Source organism: Panthera leo, chromosome B4 (genome assembly GCF_018350215.1).
Source record: "Panthera leo isolate Ple1 chromosome B4, P.leo_Ple1_pat1.1, whole genome shotgun sequence".
In the NCBI taxonomy this organism is placed as follows: Eukaryota; Metazoa; Chordata; class Mammalia; order Carnivora; family Felidae; genus Panthera; species Panthera leo.
In genome coordinates, this window is record NC_056685.1 from 85,268,072 (window position 1) to 85,288,300 (window position 20,229).

The 20,229-nt window shown below is 36.2% G+C and overlaps 1 protein-coding gene across 2 annotated transcripts in view; it reads left to right on the forward strand.

The window, feature by feature from the left end:
• SLC16A7 (solute carrier family 16 member 7) overlaps positions 1 to 20,229 on the forward strand; it is a 186,568-nt gene that overhangs the window by 60,054 nt on the left and 106,285 nt on the right. Inside the window, exon 1 of one of the 2 annotated variants that reach the window (XM_042947037.1) lies at positions 3,070 to 3,088. The exons of the other annotated variant lie outside the window; for it this stretch is intronic. The gene's annotated coding sequence lies outside the window, so the exon portion shown is untranslated. Of the gene's footprint in view, positions 1 to 3,069; positions 3,089 to 20,229 lie in introns of those variants that run through there. 2 annotated transcript variants of the gene reach the window in all.

Consider the following 20,229-nt stretch of genomic DNA (forward strand, 5'->3'; position numbering starts at 1 on the left):
TCTAATATTTCTAGACCTTATGTTGTTACTTTCTTGATGACATAATTTTTACATATCAAACTTTGATATATCTGTATTTCTCTTTTTATTTAACTTTGGAAGTTTTTATATATACGCACTTACTTAACAAAGTTAATAATCATTTCTTTGCAAAAGTTGAGTCTTATTGTCATATTTCCATTATATAAAAGCAGTTGATAAAGCATGTGACTTTACTGAAATTTTGTTCTTCCACTTTTTTGGAAGGCAGCTATGCTCACCACTAACCACCAATGCCGGCTATTTTTCCACTTTTTTTTTTTTTTAAGTTTGTTCGTGTATTTTGAGAGAGAGAGCACAATCAGGGTATGGGCAGAGAGAATGGGAGAGACTTCCAAGCAAGTTCCATACTGTCAGTGTAGAGCCCTATGCGGGGCTCGAACTCACAAACCATGAGATCATGATCTGAGCCAAAGAGTCGGATGCTCAACACACTGAGCCACACAGGCACCCCTGTTCTTCCACTTTTTGGGAAAATAATCTACTTTGAGGTGTATCTACAGAATACCAAATTAAGTTATTATTGATTAATCACCTATATTACATTAGGCAATTTTACTCCAAATAAATATAACTGAACATTGGCTAGCTACTAAGCACTTTGCTGTGTTGGAACAAAGGTATTTGAAGAGTTCTCAGTAAAGATATTCTTTGCTTTTGATTATCAGATATACTACATGATTGTAAAATCCATACTACAATTTATTCAAGATATTACAACCTCAGTGAGTGTCCAATTTTGTATGAGGCAAAATTTCTTAACAATTTTATTTTATTTTTTGAATTGAATTTTAATAAGGGAGAGAGAAAAAATACCATGTCGTATTTTGTAAAGGCATTTGCTTTATATCATTAAATAAATTAGGGGAAATGCCCAGAGACTAGTTATGCTATTACTTGGTGATTGAAACCATGATATGCATTTAGAAATGCGGCCTATTGAAATATTTGGGGGACACCTGGGTGGCTCAGTCAGTTGAGTATCTGACTCTTGATTTCAGCTCAGGCCATGATCTCACAGTTCGTGGGTTTGAGCCCTGTGCTGGGTTCAGCCAGTGCAGAGCCTGCTTAGGATTCCCTCTTCCTCCCTCTCTCTTCCCTTACCTGCACCTGTGCTTTCTCGTCTCTCAAAATAAACAAATAAACATTTAAAAATAAATAAATAAAATAGTTAGGAAGCATATTTTATAGCTAGTTATTACTTAGTGCCTTGGTCTTAATAATGGCATCTTTTATGTGGGGAATCAAATTCTTCTCACCCACTGACTATGCAAAGGATGGTCTACTGTTCAGTGGAGAGAAATACAGATTTGGATTCAGACAAACCAGAATTGGAACCCAGGACCCAATAATTATCAGCTATATGGCCTTACATATGAGTGATCAAAACTCAGCGCTTCGGTGTTTTCATACTTAAAATATGTATCATAATGTCTATATTTTACAGTTTATTTTTATTTTTTAAATTTAATGTTTATTTATTTTTGAGACAGAGGCAGAGCATGAGCTGAGGAGGGTAGAGAGAGAGAGGGAGACACAGAATCTGAAGCAGGCTCCAGGCTCTGAGCTGTCAGCACAGAGCCTGATGCGGGGATCGAACTCACGAACTGTGAGATCATGACCTGAGCCCAAGTCGTGCACTCAACCAACTGAGCCACCCAGGCGCCCCTATATTTTATAGTTTAGAGAATGAAGTTGTGGATATAAATTGTTTGGTAAAATAACTACCGAGGATATGAGAAACACCCAGTAAATGGTAGCTCTTCGTTTCTCCAAAGGTCAGTGTCATTTCTTCAAATACAAAGATGGCAACACTGACCCATCATCAGAATTACTGTCACATTCTTAAGTGAGGACGCTTTCTGATGGAGGTCTTGCATTTATAGAATGGCTGGTCGAATAAGGAGTGTAATTTGTGATTAGGCAACAAAAGGAAGCTGAGGACTCCTGGAGGGATTCAACACATGACCTTGGCCTTATTGTTCATTCCTTACTGAATTATCTAGTTTTAGACTCAGTGAAGATTCACTGGCACATAAACTTATATATTATAGTACTTTTGCAGTGTCTATACATGAATGAAATCACATTGTGGTAAATACACTTGAAACTGTGGTATATCAACTCAGAGAAAAAGGATTAGAAGATTAAATTTAGCAGTTCAAATTGCCAGACTTGGTTACCTTCTTTGACCCAGGATATAATTTAAGCCAAGTTAACTTTATACTGTGAAAAGTATGAACTAATTGTGACTGTCAAAGCAAGTTCCTCAAGAAAAGAGGCTACCTTTCCCCTATTTGAGAGAAGAGAGAGGGAAGGGAAAAGCAGTCTCTTGAGATAAGTGTGCAAGTTCGCTTCTGGCTAAAAGTTAATGATTAGTTGCCTCTATTCTCAACTCTGAGCCCTGAGAAAAGTGGAAAACTCGTGTTCCCTATTCAGGTAACTTAAATTAAACAGATTGTATCCATGTTAGGCTTTCCTTAGATTATAGACATGCGGTTTTTTTAAATTTCTTTAATATCCACTGATTTCATGTTATAAGCTTAATGAAAGAACAATGAAAAACTGTAGAAAAAGACTAGCCAACATTTAAAGATTTTGCTTTTGAGTTGTATGGAGTTAAGGCTAGTGAGGTATTCTGTGCCTGCATTAGGGAAATAGGATTTTAAATGTTTTTCTAAAACTAGTCATTCTTCAACCTCTTGGCTGAAAGATGTATTAATCGCAATTATGTAAAATAATATGGTATATTATGTAGCCTGCCAAGTCTTCATTAGTAAGGGAAATCTTAAAGTTTGCTTAACACTGACATTTTGAAAATAACACAATCTTCAATCACTAAAATTTCATTTTTATTTGATGTTATATAACAATGTCAAAAATAATCTAATTTTTCTTATTTTAAATCATTATGTTTTATAACTGTGTGTACTTTGCTGAAAAAATTGTAAAAATAAATTTATTCTTTATGGGGCTTAGGTAATTTGTTCCCAGAATGTTCGAGACTGTATTATGGCAAGATAAGAAGTTTCTAACAGCTACATTGCAGGTGATGCTGTCTTTATAGGTTAGATGTAATTAAAGACATTGCTTACTAGAGTTTATAGTTTTCAAAGTTGGTTTCTAAAAATAAAAATATTTACTCTGTACATTTACAGAGTAATCATATTCTGTATTGAATTCTGAGGATAAAGAGATAAATTGCTTAAGCCACTGGAGCCATAAATTAGAAGAATTTATGTTGGGAGTCTTGTTTTTTTTCTAGAGTGTCTGACCATTGTTATCACAATTCAGCAAGTATCCAAGGCCAGGAAAACTTGTTTTGGTTGAGACTCAAGTGATAAAGACGAGTAAAAATTAAAAGCTAAATGTTAATTGTGGTAGTTTTCCATGTATGTTTCTTTTGAACTGCAATTAAATGTCAGTCGAGGATTGATGATTTTGCAATTGCAATTTGGAGCTACCAGGGATCTTGAAGACCATCACACTATGTCTGAGAAGCGCAGTCCAGAGATGGAAAGTAACCACAGCTGCTGGGAGAGCTGGGACGAAAACCAAAGTCTCTACTTACTGGGGGGACAATGGAGTTAATGGGTTATTAGTCAATGTTTATACTGGTTTTGAATGGGAAATCATATTTTAGTCCTTAAAACATTTTTATTTGGAGGTGTAGCTAAATAAGCACCAGCATTATTAAGGAATCGTTCTCTAGTGATATTTTCCAGATTCACCCTTCGCATTGCTAAAGTTTGTGTATCCATTTATTATAATGTATAGAATCCAGTCCTTCTCTCTGAATATGGACATGCTTAGGTACATTTAAGTTCTCAAGGTTAGAGAAGAGAGTGTTTCTGGTACTCAGTATGAGACACAATAAAGCCATGCCAGCAGGTTCCTCATTTATAACTTAATGTTTAAGTGGCTGTAGTAACACTAATTAAAGAAATTTAAAATATGAGTAGAATACAAATATGCAGATAAATATGAAGTATCTTTATTTAAAGTTTGAAACAATCTGGGAGCACCTGGGTTGGTCAGTCCATTAAGCATCCGACTTCGGCTCAGGTCATGATCTAATGGTTTGGGAGATCGAGCACTGCTTTGGGCTCTGTGCTGACAGCTCAGAGCCTGGAGCCTGCTTCAGATTCTGTGTCTCATTCTGTCTCTTCCCCTCCCCCACTTGTGCTCTGTCTCTGTCTCTCTCTCTCAAAAACATAAATGTAAAACAAAAAACGTTTGAAACAATCTGCATGCCATCCAAGATAAAACAATTATTTGACTTATGATTAAAAAAATTAAGTTTTGAGGCCCTAACAATCAAGGCAGTGTTTTTAATTTTTTAAAATGTTTATTTATTTTTACGAGAGAGAGAGAGAGAGAGAGAGAGAGGGAAATTGAGCAGGGGAGGGACAGAGAGGGAGGGAGACCCAGAATCTAAAGCAGGCTCCAGTCTCTGAGCTATCAGCACAGAGCCTGATGTGGGGCTAGAACTCACAAACTGTGAGATCATGACCTGAGCCAAAGTCAGACGCTTAACTGACTGAGCCACCTTGGCGCCCCAAGACGGTTTATTAAAGTGAGGTACGTATAGATTTCTTATCATATTTTTTTAGTAAACTCTTCTATTCCTCTTTTATTATTAGATATTCAGATATTCAGAATCATAATATGTAGGTCCTTTTTCCAATTCACTGTGTCTATTGGATATTCACCTACTTCTCAGTTTTCCTTTGGGAATATACAAATCAAGTTACCATCAAAAAGGTTGTCTGTGTTCCTTCAGCCCATTATCCCATAAACTCCATGAATTGCTGAAAAGTTCACTAAGGCCCTTTGGCAATTGCCCATAGATATTAACACATACATGCGTGTGCGCACACACACACACACACACACACACACACACACACATGCACACACAAGATCTATCTCAAAGGTAAACAGAGAGTACCAATCCTTTCAATGCTGTAAAGGGTAGGTGTCAAAACCTAGCTCACGGCCTCAGCATCACAGTTAACTTGCTTTGCAATCATGGGTAAATCACATAACCTGTAAGAGCCTCTGTTACATGAGTTATAAATGGGGGCTATAGCAATAATAGTGCTTCCTCCATTTGTTTAGTATGAGAATCATGTGAATTTATACAGAACGTTACCTGGTAAACTATAAAACCTTGCTAAGCACTTCCTAGGTCTGCTGTAACAACGTATCACAAACTAGCTGGCTAAAAACAACAGAAATGCATTCTCTGTATTTTGGAGACCTGAAGTCTGAAGTCAGAGCTTTGGCTCCTCTGGGCTTTCTTGGAAGCTTCTAGGAAAGAATCCTTCCTTTCTTTTTATACCTTCTGACAGTCCCAGGCTGTGGCAGCATAACCCCAGTCTTTGTCTCTGTCTTCACATGACATTCTTTCTGTGTCTCCGTCTTCACATGGCCGTCTTCTTATAAGGATTCCTGTCATACTGGTGTATGATTAGGAGTCCACCCTACTTCAGCATAACCTTATCTTAACTGTTTCCATCTGCATTCGCCCTATTTCCAAATAAGGGCACGTTCTGAGGTATTGGAGGTTAGGACTTAAATGTACTTTTTTTTTTTTGAGGGACACAGTTCAACCAATAACACTCTGCCTCTGACCCTCCCCAAAGTCATGTCCTTCCCGTGTAAAAATACATTCACCCAATCCCAGTATCCTCCAAAGACTTTAACCATTCTGGCGTCAGCTCTAAGTCCACATTCTATCTAAATCAGTAAAGGGTGGGACTTGGGGTCTAGTCCCTCAGGGGCAAAATTCCTCTCCGTTTGTGGACCTGTGAAGCCTAGCAAGCAAGTCACCTGCTTCCACAATGCAAGAGGGCAGATGCAGATTAGATACTCCCCTTCAAAAAGGGAGAAATTAGAAGGACGGAAGGGTCACTGGTCTCAAGCAAGTTTGCGACTTAGCAGAGCAAATGCCATTAGGTTTTGAGGCTTGAGAACAATTCTCTGTGGCTCCATGCTCTGTCCTCTGTATTAGGCAGGGTTCTACAGAGAAAAACAAAAACAAAAACTGAGAGATTAATTTTAAGGACTTGGCTTATGCAGTTACAGGTCCTGGAAAGTCTGCAATCTGCGAGGAGGCCGGCAGGCTGGAAATTTGTGTAAGAGTTGATATTTCAGTCTTGAGTCCAGAATTCACAGGGCCTGCCAGCAGGCTAGAAACTCCGACAGGATTTCTATGTTACAGTTTTGAGGTAGAATTCTTTCTTCTTTGGGAAACCTCAGTTTTTGCTCTTAAGGCCTTCAGCTGATCGGATGAAGCCCACCCATGTTGTGGAAGGTAATTTTCTTCACTTAATTAAAGTCACTTGGTTATAAATGTTGATTACCTCTGCAGAATACCTTCACAGCAGTTATCTGGACTATTGTTTGACCAAACAACAGGTCCCATAGCCTCACCAAGTTGATACATAAAATTAACCATCACAAATAGGAAGTATATGGAGAAGCCCTTGATTTCTTTTTTTCTTTTTGCTAAGTGTTCTCTTTTTTTTTTTTTTTTTTTTTTTTAAGATAAAAGTTGACTGGGAATTTGGACATTTTCTAGGGAAACTAATACTTCCACTTTTTATCTTTTGCCTCTTCAGCCTTCCTTCCTTCTTTTAAGTCTTTTATGACTTATTCTCAGTGTGACATAGACTGCTGAGAAGTTGGTAGAGACCTGAATCCACGTATAGTGCATTTTTCTATCTCCCACCAAACCAGAGTTGTGTTAAAATAACATAACTATTCTTCTTGTAGCTTTTTATTATTTGCAGTGTGCCTCTACATCTATTTCCTTTTGTAAATTATTTTTAAGTTTATTTGTTTTTATTTAATTTGAAAGAGAGCTGGAGAGAGAGAATTCCAAGCAGGCTCCGCACTGTCAGCGCAGAGCCAAATGTGGGGCTTGAACTCGCACGAATTGGGAGATCATGACCTGAGCCAAAATCAAAAGACAGACGCTCAACTGACTGAGCCATCCAGGTGCCCTGTCATTTTGAATTTGTCAGGCACACCAGCCTCAGGGCCTTTGCATGTGTTCTACCTTTACCAAGAATTCTTTCCTCCAGACGGCTTTTTATCTTGTACTCACATCTTTTCAGATCTTCTCTTAAAAGTCACTTTCTCAGTGAGGCTCTCTCTATGCAGCACTTTCTGACTCTGAGGTTTAGACCTGCAGCAATCTACCCTCAGTTCTCCATGTCTCCCTTTTAGGTTTGATTTTACTGCAGAATGGTCGCCATCATGGGGAATGCTTCACATCTCACTTACTTGTTCCTTCTCTGCTGCCTCCTCTTTTTCTACTGGAACATAAGCTCTGTAAGGGCAGGAGTATTAGTCTGTTTTGTTTATTGCTTAAACCCAGTGCCTAGAATGGTGCCAAGCACACAGCACGTACATAATATAGTTACTGATTGAATAATTAAATCTCATCTTAGTTACGTAAGTACTAATAATTTGTAGACACAGAGGAACGCCCATGTTACTCTCCCGTCCTGTTGCTCCCCTTTTCCCCTTACCTGCTTCCTGTGATAATGGCCTTGCTGAATTTGAAGGTTATCATTCTCATGATTTTATACTTTATATGTATTTATTTATATTTTGTTATATTTATTTATTGTATTTTATTATATTTTCTGTTCGTATAGATTATATATATTTTTTACACAGTTTTATGAGTTATCAGGCCTCGTGATAAAAGAAAGCATGCATTATTTTGCCACATGCTTTATCTGAGGTGGCTCAAACACACAGCTTGCGCTCATCAGTTTAACTCTGTATATTACATTTTATGAATATGTATACTTTATTTTTTCCTGTTTATTTTTTAAAAATTTTTAATGTAAATTCAAGTTAGTTAACATACAGTGTAATACTAGTTTCAGGTATAGAATTTAATGATTCATCACTTATATACAACACCCAGTGTCATCACAGGTGCCTTTTTTAATACCTGTCACCTATTTAACCAATCCCCTGCTCACCTCCTCTCCAGTAATCCTCAGTTTGTTCTCTATAGTTAAGAGTCTGTTTCTGCATTGCATTTCTTTCTTTCTTTCCTTCTTTCTTTCCATGTTCATCTGTTTTGTTTCTTAAATTCCATATATGAGTGATTACATACAGTATTTGTCTTTCTCTGACTGACTTATTTCGCTTAGCATAATACACTCTAGCTCCATCCATGTCATTGTAAATGGAAGCTTTCATTCTTTTTGACAGCTGAGTAATATTCCACTGTGTGTGTGTGTGTGTGTGTGTGTGTGTGTGTGTGCGCGCGCACACACACCGCATCTTCTTTATCCAATCATCAGTCAATGAACATTTGGGCTCTTTCAATACTTTGGCTATTGTTGATAATGTTGCTATAAACATCAGAGTGCATGTTTCACTTCAAATTACTATTTTTGTGTCCTTTGGGTAAATACCTAGTAGTGCAATTATTGGATTGTGTGATAGTTCTATTTTTAACTAACTGAGGAACATCCACACGTTTTCCAGAGCGGCTGCACCAGTTTGCATTCCCACCAACAGTGCAAGAGGGTTCCCCTTTCTCCACATCCTCTCCAAGCCTGTTGTTTCCTGAGTTGTTAATTTTAGCCATTCTGACAGCTGGGAGCTGGTATCTGTTTGTGGTTTTGAAATGTACTTCCCTGATGATGAAGGGAAATACATTCCCTTCATCCTCATCCTCATCCTCATCCTCAAAAAGTTGAGCATCTTTTCATGTGTCTGGTAGCCATCTGGATGTCTTCTTTGGAAAAATGTCTATTCATGTCTTATACACATTTTTTAATTAGAATATTTGTTTTTTGTGTGTTGAACTTGATAAATTCTTTATAGATTTTGGATACTAACCCTTTTTCAGATTTGTGATTTGCAAATATCTTCTCCCATTCCATTGGTTGCCTTATAGTTTTGTTGTTTCCTTTGCTGTGCAGAAGCTTTTTATTTTGATGAAGTCCCAATAGTTCATTTTTGGTTTTGCTTCCCTCGCCTCTGGAGATGTAAGAAGTTGCTATGGCTGATGTCAAAGAGGTTGCTGCCTGTGTTCTCCTCTAGGATTTTGATGGTTTCCTGTCTCACATTTAGGTTTTCATCCATTTTGTGTTTATTTTTGTGTATGTTGTAAGAAAATGGTCCAGTTTCATTTTTTACGCTTGTGCTGTCCAGTTTTCCCAACACCATTTCTTGAAGAGACTGTCTTTTTTTTTCTGTTAGATATTCTTTCCTACTTTGTTGAAGATTAATTGGCCATATAGTTGTGGATTCACTTCTGTGTTTTCTATCCTGGTCCATTGATCTATCTGTCTGTTTTTGTGCCAGCACCATACTGTTTTGATGACTACAGCTTTGTAATGTGGCTTGAAGCCCAGAATTGTCATGCCTCCAGCTTTGCTTTTATTTTTCAAGATTGCTTTTGCTATTGGGGGCCTTTTGTAGTTTCACACAAATTTTAGGATTCTTTGTTCTGGCTTTGTGTAAAATGCTGGTGGTATTTTGATAGGGATTGCATTACATGTGTAGATTGCTTTGGGTAGTATAGACATTTTAACAAGAATGTACATACTTTAATTACCTATTCTTTTATTTATATACATTTAAATTGTTTCCAATTTTTAAAAACTCCTATTTACAGACAGCTATAAACATTTTTTACATGTCTTCTGCACAAACATGTTCACCTAGGAGAACTGAGGATTGTAAGATATGCAGAACTTCAATGAACATTTCTCAAAATGGAGAAGAGTTCCTACTGTTCAACATCCTGTGCTTGTTTGAAATCTATAGCAATCTACATGTAAGCCATGGACTAGCTTTGTTTGACTTTTGTTGCCCAGTTCTGCCTGTGTCCCATTGGCTCTAATGTCAAGAAATATTGTTCCGGTTGTGATGGGCAACGGTTTGCTTTTTTCTTCCTCCACTCAGGAGGAATTGAGGGAGGAGAAGACAGGCCTGGACTGGCACCCAGGTTACATCATTGGGCAAGTCTAATATCTGGTGTTGCATGGAACACTTGCTCAAGTTCTCCCCTCTATTGTACAGAAGATGAACTTTTGCTTCATTGACCGCTTTGGTTCCAGATTCCAGCAGACTCATGTTTTACCACATCGTGCTTCTGGTCAATGGAAATGTTTCTTGTTGTTGTTATTTGTTTATTGTTCTTCTTATCATCATCATCATCATCATCATCATCTTCATTTAGATTAGTTATTTGCTTTGATTTTCTCTTTTCAGGTTTTATTTTTCATCATCATGTACTTACAGCAGACGGGTTATATCCAAATGCAAATTTACAGAATTATCTTGATCTTGACTTTGGACTAAAGTTGTGTAGCAAATAATTAAGACTGAAGTGTTTGGCAGTTCTGTATCACCTATTGCAATAAGATCCACTTTGTATTCTAATTCGATGGATTGTGAAAATGGCATTGTTATATACAACTCAGAGCCTTGCTTGTATTCTTATCTAGGGGAAGAATGTACCATCTCTGTATCAATATGGTTCTGCAAGGGTACTTTATAGTAGTCCAAGGACTTTAATTCAAATGCAGTTTTGGATCTAGTCAGCTATTTGAATTAAAGCTTTAATAAAGTTACAGAATTCTGCACTCTGAAGCATAAAAGGGTTGACTCTGACCTGGGATGTTTTGTAGGCAGGAAGTTTCCATTTCTATCACCTCTATCATAAAATAACTTACAAGGCTCTTATAAAATTTAGAATTTTGAGCAGTGTAATAAGCATGTCAGGATGATTTTGCTATATAATACTCCCATGTATAATAAAGCTAACCTGTTGCATAGAATTTTTAGCATTTTATACCTGTAGAAGAATAGCTACCAAAAACGATGAGTTAGGTTTGGTGTAATTAATACTGAGCTATTCTTTCAGATAGTAATTGGCAATAGAGTCCGTTGTTTCTTGAGGCTACTTCTGAAATAGTCTGGTAAGACCATGTCATCAACATAGACAGAATAAACACTGAAGATAAGAATCCGAGAACGTTGAATAAAATTAAACCTAATTCAGGAAAGTGATGCACTGTTACTTAAAGACTAGGCAAGTTGCCAGCAAATGTGGGTTTTTATTTTGCTGTTCTTGTTTTTCTACTGGTAGTTCTTAGTCGTTCTTAGCAATAAAACATTTTATATTAACATTTAATCAATACACTTTCTTTTCCTTAGTGTAAGTTAAAATTATGTAGACTAAGAGGCTATCAGCAACAGTGAAAAAAATCGTAACGTCCATTTCTTATCCATTACATTGAACTTACTTTCGGAAACACTTTATAAGGATGAAACTGTGTTTCTCATTCGGTGTGTTAGTTCTTCCAAGTGATTATAATTTTAGTCTGTATTGGACTTTGCTATGCTGTTTTCTGGGGCATCATTGGTTAGCTATCAGAAAGAGGGAATCGATTTTATCTGTTAGTTTTACAAGTGTACTAGCATCTCTCCTCCCAAGACTCTGTGCGAAATACTCTTTAGTTTTTCTTACTTATTTTTTTAAATGTTTATTTATTTTTGAGAGAGAGTGCAAGCAGGGGAGGGACAGAGAGAGGGGGACAGAGGATGCAAAGTGAAGTAGTCTCTGTGCTGACAGCAGCGAGCGTGATGTGGGGCTCGAACCCACGAACCATTAGATCCTCACTTGGACCGAAGTTGGCCGCTCAACTAACTGAGCCACCCAAGCATCCCTGCCTCCCGCCCCCTTTTTAAAATAGTCTCCATGCCCACCATGGGGCTTGGAGCCCCACAACTTGAACTCACAACCCTGGTATCAAGAGTTGCATGCTCTTCCAACTGAGCCAGCCAGGAGCCCCCAAAATATTCTTATTTGATTATTTTTCTCTTTTCTTTTCACTTGACTGTTCATGTTCGTCAATAAAGGCTCAACCAAAATGTATTTATAATCTCTTCAGGCTGGTTTGTTTGTACTTCCTAGTGCAATAGTTATTGATACAGACAGTTTTTTTCTCAACTGGAGTTTGATGAGACAGTTACTCTTAATGCCATAAGTCTTAGAATGGATTGAATTAACTTACTGTCTATACACTGAGGTACACACTGTTTATGTAACATACTTGAGACAACTGAGAAAATAGTCACTAAAGGCATTTCTATATTTGCTGGTTCAGATCATTGCAGTTGAGAAAAGCTGCCACAGGGTATTATTCCCCACCCCTTTAAATTTTTTTTTAATATTTATTTATTTTTTGGGAGACAGAGAAAGACAGAGTGTGAGCAGGAGAGGGGCAGAGAGAGAGGGAGTCACAGAATCCAAAGCAGGCTCCAGGCCCCGAGCTGCTAGCACAGAGCCCAATGTGGGGCTCGAACTCACGAACCATGAGATCATGACCTGAGCTGAAGTTGGATGCCTAACTTTCTGAACCACCCAGGCGCCCCTGCCCCTTTTTTATTGTTATCTCCCAACGAATTACATACTGTGTGAATGCATGGGCTGCATCTTGTTCCATGGTTGTGTCCCTAATCTTAGCCTGTTGACCTCTTTCCATGTAGTTTGAAAATATTTGTGAATCAAATGCTAGAATGAAGGAAGCTTCTTTTGGCAGAAGTTTGATAGTAGAACTATTTAAGGCGATCACTAATTCATGCCACAGTGTCCAAGGAGGAGTAGTGTTAGTATTTGAAAGGCCCGGTGAGGTGGGGAGAGTGGTAGTAATCTGCAATTATAATTGTCTCAGAGTGTGGTAAGACTGATCCTCAGCTATCAGGTCATTTTACTCATGAGCTAAGTTAGTCTGGATCAGCAAGAACAAAGACGGAATAAGGCCACGTGTTTCTTATTACCCAGCGGGCTACCTCAGACTCCTTTCTCGGGTAGTGATGATGGGGGTCCAGAAAACAAGAAAGGAGGGACTCAAATGCACAAATGGTCTTGAAGTCTCTGTGTCATATTTGCTGTTGTTCCATTGGCCATATTGTTACAGACTGAATACTTGTGAGTTCCCCTGCTTCAGTCCATTTATTAAACTCCTCATTCCCAATGTAATGGTATTTGGAGATGGGGCCTTTGGGAAGTAACTGGGTTATGAGGGTGGGGATGAGGTCTGATGGAATTGTTACCCTTATACAAAGAGAAATCAGAAAGCTTGATATCTCTTTGCACACATGCATTAAGAAAAGGCCATGTGAGCACATAGAAGGTGGCTTTCTGCAAGCCAGAAAGAAGGTTGTCACCAGAATTCGACCATGCTGGCACCCTGATCTTGGGCTTCCAGAAAAAATAACTCTGCTGTTTGAGCCACCCAGCCTATGATATTTTATTGGGACAGCCTGTACAGACTAATACATACACAGTAAGTCACATGGCCAAGCCAAGAGTAAATGTGAAAGGGAACTATTTAGAGAGGTGGATACAGAGAGGGGAATATTTAGTAGGCAATTTTGCCTTATTACCATTTTGCATCATGGTCTTTAAATAAATATGATGCATGACGTAATAAAATTTATGTAGGTATCATAAATTAATGAATTATGTTTCTTTGCATATGAAACATTCTTTAAAAACTCCAAAAGCTAACCCTTTAGAAAAAATGATTCGGAGTCACACATTCTGATGTTATTCAGTGCTTATATGCCATGTGATTACCTGTTAAGTATACTTCAGGACTATTGTGTGTTTTATTAGTTTTGCAGGCTATCTGGTATCTTCCAAAGTATATGTACATGAGACCAAATGACAGTGCAGGTTACATATTCATTAAATCCACCTTCACATAATCTGTTCAAAATTTAAAATTTCTATTATTTCATTGCCAATTGACCTTGAGGCAAATTGTCAAGAAATTTATGAGGGTAACAGCATGAATATTGTGTTCTCAAGTGCCTCCTGGATAAAATATGACTCATGGCTTTCTTGCTTCTAAAATGATTAAGCCTCAAACCTGAAGTTGACAGCAGAGTCATTGTACAGATTGATGTTCTCAATGACTAACATTTGACAGAGTTTGCTTCTGATTTATTACGCTTCTAGGTAAAAAACAATTTACCTCATTTTTAAGTATTTTGACTATGCGCTTTCACTAATTGGATAAAAAATTCAATTTCTTTTATATTGAGGACATGTGCATTTAAAATAATCGAATCATTTTAAATTAAAGCTTTATTTTTAAAAAAGTAAAGTTTCATTGTGTTTTAAATTATGCTGACATGGTTCTGCTCTTCTTTTTAAATGGCAAGTAGCTCCTGAGATTTTTTTTTTAATTTGTACCTAGCAGTAAACCTAATATTTATATGAAAAAATCTGTTTACTAGTTATTGGATTTTTGCTACAATTATCTATTTGAGTACAGCAAATGTACTTGAAAAACAATCATAGATAATTAGGTGCAGCCCTCACTAACTGAACTTGTAATTTCTGGAAAACAGAAAACTAACAAATCATTTTTCTCTTTCTTCTCAAGGGTATTTGTACTATTATAACATTATAAATTTATTTTTTTAAAGAATTAAAGTGTGTCACATTGAAAAGGAAACAAAATGCAAGAAATGGAAGGAAGGAAAATAATACACATTTGCTATAGTTTTCTCATCTACTAAGAAAATAAAATAACATTACTATTACTATGTATTTTCTTTATCACTGAAACATATGTGATAAATACAAAACATTTTAAGTAACATTTACATAAATTAGAATGCATATTGATATGATAAATATCCAGAAACCTACCATTCAGCTGGAGAATTTACTAGAAACATCCCTTGAAATGACTTTATTCCCCTCCTGTTTCCTCTCCAACCTGCTCCCAAAGGAGGTAACAGTTATTCTAAACTTTGTATTGATCCACTGTGTGTGTGTTTCTCAGATTTATTGAGATATAACATTGTGTTAGTTGTTGTGTAAGATGTGTTAAGATGTAAAATGTGATTTTTTTTAAGTTTATTTATTTTGAGAGAGAGCAGGGGAGGGGCATAGAGAGAGTGAGAGGGAGAATTCCAAGCCTGCTCCACACTCTGTCAGCGTGGAGTTGGACACAGGGCTCCATCTCACAAACCATGAGGTCATCACCTGAGCCGAAATCAAGAGTCCAACACTTAACCAACTGAACCACCCAGGCGCTGCTACAATGTGATGATTTGATACATTTAAATATGGTAAAATGATTACCACAATAGGGGTAGGTTATACCTCCATCACCTCATATAATTACCATTTTTATTTTGTGGTGGGAATATTTAACATCTATTCCGTTAGTAACTCTGAAGTATATAATAAAGTTTTGTTAACTATAGTCTATGCTGTATATTAAATCCCCAGAACTTATTCATCTTATCAGTGGACATTAGTACTCTTATTTAACATCTCCCCAATTCCCACACCCCTCAACCTCTAGCAGCCACCATTCTACTCCCTGTTTCTATGAGTTCACTGTTTTTAGATTCTGCATATGTGAGATCATACAGTGTTTTTTTTCTTTGTCTGATTTATTTCACTTAGCATAATGCCCTCAAGATCCATCCATGTTGGCATCAGTAGCAGAATTTTCTTGTTTTTTTCAATTTTTTAATGTTTATTTATTTTTAAGGGAGAGACAGACAGACAGACAGAGGGTGAGTGGGGGAGGGGCAGAGGGAGAGAGGGAGACATAGAATCCGAAGCAGACTCCAGGCTTCGAGCTGTCAGCACATAGCCTGACGTGGGGCTCAAACCCATGGACCACGAGATCATGACCTGAGCTGAAGTCGGACACTTAACCCACTGAGCCACCCAGGCACCCCCCCGCTTTTTTTAATGATTGAATAGTATTTCATTATCTGTCTGTATATATTTGTGTTTGTATGTGTGTATATATATATATATATATACACACACACACACACACACACACACACACACACACATACATGTTGTATATCTCACATTTTGTTTATTCATTTAACCATCAGTAGACACTTAGGTTGTTTCCATGTCTTGCCTATTGTGAATAGATGCTGCAGTGAACATGGGGGAGCAGATATCTCTTCAAGATAGTGATTTTATTCCCTTTGGATATATACCCAGAATTGGTATTGCTGGATCTTATGATAATTCCACTTTTAATTTTTTGAGGAATTTCCTTGCTGTTTTCCATAGTAGCTTTACTAATTTATATTCCTACCACCAGTACACCAAGGTTCCCTTTCCTCTGCATCTTTGCTCATTCTTCTCTTGTTAATAATTTGCCTTCTAAATCTTGACTATTGTAAATAATGCTGCAATAAACATAGGAGTACATATATCTTTTGAATTACTATTTTGTTTGTTTGTTTTCTTTGGGTAAATATCCAGTAGTGGAATTACTGAATCATATGGTGATTCTATTTTAAAATTTTTGACAATACTCCATAATGTTTTCCTTAGTAGTTGCACAAGTTTGCATTCCTGCCAACAGTGCAGAAGGGTTCCCCTTTCTCCACATCCTTGCCAACACTGTTGTTCCTTCTTTTTTTTTATTTTTTTAAATTTTTAAATTTGTTTATTTTAGCCTACCTGACAGGTATAAGGTGGTATTTCATTGTGGCTTTGGTTTGCATTTCCCTGATGGTTAGTGATGTTGAGCATCTTTCCATGTGTCTATTGGCCATCTGTATGCATCCTTATGTTTATTGCAGCATTATTTACAATAGCCAAGATATGAAAGCAACCAAGTGTTCATCCATAGATGAATGGATAAAGATATGGTATATATATTTAATGGATTATTACTCAGGCATAAAAAAGAATGAGATCTTGCCATTTACAACAACATGGATGGAACTAGAGGGTATAATGCTAACAGAAACAGAAATACCATATTATTTCACTCAGTGTGGAACTTAAGAAACAAAACAAATGAACAAAGAAAAAAGAGACAAAATACAGACTCTTAAATACAAACTGGTGGTTGCCAGAGGGGCCATAAGTGGGGGAATGGGTGGAACAGATAAAGGGGATTAAGAGTACACTTATCTTGATGAGCTCTGAGTATAGAATTGTTGAATTGTTACTTTTCACACTTGAAGTTAATATAACTCTGCATGTTAATGACACTTCAATTAAAAAAAACTTATAAAATATAATAAAAATAATAGTCCTTCTAACAGGTGTTATGTGATATCTCATTGTGGTTTTGTTTTGCATTGCCATAAGGATTAGTGATATTGAGTATCTTTTCATATATCTGTTGGCCATTTGTATGCCTTATTGGGAAAAATGTCTATTCAGGTCCTCTGTCAAATTTTTAATTGGAATGTGGTTTTTTTTTTTTGTTTTTTGCTTTTGAGCTATATGAGTTCTGTATACACAAGATATTAATTAACCCCTTTTTATAGAGATGGTTTGCAAATATTTTCTCCAGTTTTATAGGTTGAATTTTTATTTTATTGATTTTTTAATTTAGTTTGGTGTAGTCCTACTTTTATTTTTTGTTTTTGTTTGCTGTGCTTTAGTGTCATATCCCAAAAGTAATTGTGAAGACCAATTCAAGGAGATTTTCCCCTGTGATTTCTTCTAAGAGTTTTAGGATTTCATTCTTATGTTTTAAGTTTTTAATCAGTTTCAGGTTATTTTTTGTGAGTGGTGTAAGATAGAGGCCCAGTCTCATTCCTTTGCATGTGATAATCCAATTATCCCAAAACTATTTATTGAAAAAGCTATCCTTTTTCCATTCAGTGTACTTGGCTTCCTTGTCAAATATTAGTGACCATATATCTGTGGATTTATTTCTGGGTTTGTGACTCTGTTATAATTGATTTATGTGTCTATTTTATGATTATACCATAATGTTTTGATTATGCTAGCTTTGTTTTACAGTTTGAAATCAGAAGTATGATGCCTTCAGGTTAGTTCTTTTTTCTCAAGATTGCTTTGTCCAGTCAGGGTGGTTCCATATGAATTTTAGGATTGGAATTTTCTATATTAAAAAAAAATCCCATTAGTATCTTGATAGGGGTTTCAGTGAGTGTTTAGGTTGCTTTAAAATTATTCTTTTTATTTACTGCAGATATGTTTTCACTTATTTCTGTCTTCTTCAATTTCTTTCATCAAAGTCTTATAGTTTTTAGTGCACTGATCTTTCACCTCCTTGGTTTAATTTACTCCTAAGTATTTGATTGTTTTGATGTAAATGGGATTTTGTTCTTAATTTCTTTTTCAGATAGTTTACTAGTAGCGTATAGAAATAACAACTGATTTCTGTGTATTGAATTTGAATCTTGATTAATTTTAAGTTTTTGGATGAATTATTTAGGATTTTCTGTGTATAAATTCATATCATCTGAAAATAGAAATAGTTTTACTTCTTTCTTTCTAATATGGATGCCTTTTATTTCTTTTTCTTGCCTAATAGCTCTGGCAAGGACTTCTGGTACTGTTGAATCTAAGTGGCGAGAGTGGATATCATTGTATTGTTTCTGGTCCTAGAGGAAGCTTTCAATTTTCCTCTGTTGAATATCACATTAGCTCTGGGATTATCATATATGGTCTTTATTATGTTGAAGCACATTCATTCTATTCCTAATTTCTTGAGAGTTTTTATCATGCAGAGATGTTGAATTTTGTTAAATGCTTTTTCTACATCTACTGAGAAGATCATATGATTTTTATATTTCATTCTCTTTATGTGGTGTATCAGATTTATTGATCTGTGTATACTGAACTATCCTTGCATGCTAGGAATAAATCCCACTTGTTCATGGTATGTGCTATTGTATTTGTTTGCTAATGTTTTGTTGCAAATATTTACATCTATGTTCATCAGGGAATTTGATGTTTAATTTTATTTTCTTATAGTGTCCTCATCTTACTTTGGCATCAGGGTGATGCTGGTTTCATAGAATAAGTTTGGGAGTGTTTCCCCACCCAACCCCCTCTTTTTTTTTTTAACATTTTGGAAGCATTTGGGAAGGATTGGCATTCATTCTTTTTAAATATTTGTTAGAATTCAGTACTCAAATTATCTTGTCCTGGCCTTTTTGTTGTTGGGAAGTTTTGATTACTGAATCAATCACCTTAATTGTCATTAATCTGTTCAGATTTTCTCTTTCCTCAAGATTCAGTCATATTAGGTTGTATGTTTCTTCTAGTTTATCCTATTTGTTGGCATATAACTTTTCATAGCGGTGTCATGATCCTTTGTATTTCCATGCTATCAGTGGTAATGTCTCTTCTTGCATTTCTGATGTAATTTATTTGAATGTTCTTTTTTTCCTATCCTAGTCTAGCCAAAGATTTTTCAGTTTTTTTATCTTTTCAAATAAACCAGCTTTTAGTTTCATTGATCTTTTCTAATTTTTTCTGGTCTCTAACTTATTTCTGACCTAATCTTTGTTATTTCTTTCCTTCTGCTAACTTTGGGCTTATTTGTTCTTCTTCTTTTAGTTCCTTGAGGTTTAAAGTTAGTTCATTTCAGATCTTTCTTTTTTCTCAAGGTCGATGTTTATTGCCATAAACTTCCCTCTTGGAATTACTTTTGCTACTTCCCATAAGTTTTGGCATGTTATGTTTCCATTTTGTTGTTGTTGTTGTTTGTTTCAAGATATTTAAAAAAAAATTTTAAGTTTATTTATTTATTTTGAGAGAGAGAGTGTATGAGCAGAGGTGGGGCAGAGGGAGAGAGAATCCCAAGTAGGGTCTACACTGTCTGTGCAGGCTCAATCCCATGAACGATGAGATAACCTGAGCCAAAATCAAGAGTTGGATGCTTAACCAACTGAGCCACCCAGACACCCCGCAAGATAATGTTTTTATTTCTTCTTTGACTCATTGGCTCTTCAGAAATATATTCTTTAATTGCCACATGTTGGTGAATTTTCCAATTTTTTTCCAGTTGTTGCTTTCTAGTTTAATTCTATTCTGGTTGAAAAAAATACTTGGTATGATTTCAGTCTTCTTAAATTTTTTAGTACTTGTTTTGTCACCTAACGTATGATCTACCCTAAAGAATGTTCTGTGTGCAATTGAGAAGAATGTGGATTCTGTTGCTTTTGGGTGGAATGCTTTGTATATGCTGTTTGGTCCATTTGGATAAAGTATATTTCAAGTCCAGTGTTTCCTGATTGATTTTCTGTCTGGATGATCTATCCATTGTTGAAAGTTGGGTATTGAAATCCTCTAATATTATTATATTACTGTCTTTTTCTCCTCTTTAGATCTGTTAGTGTTTGCTTACTGCAGTTAGGGGGTCC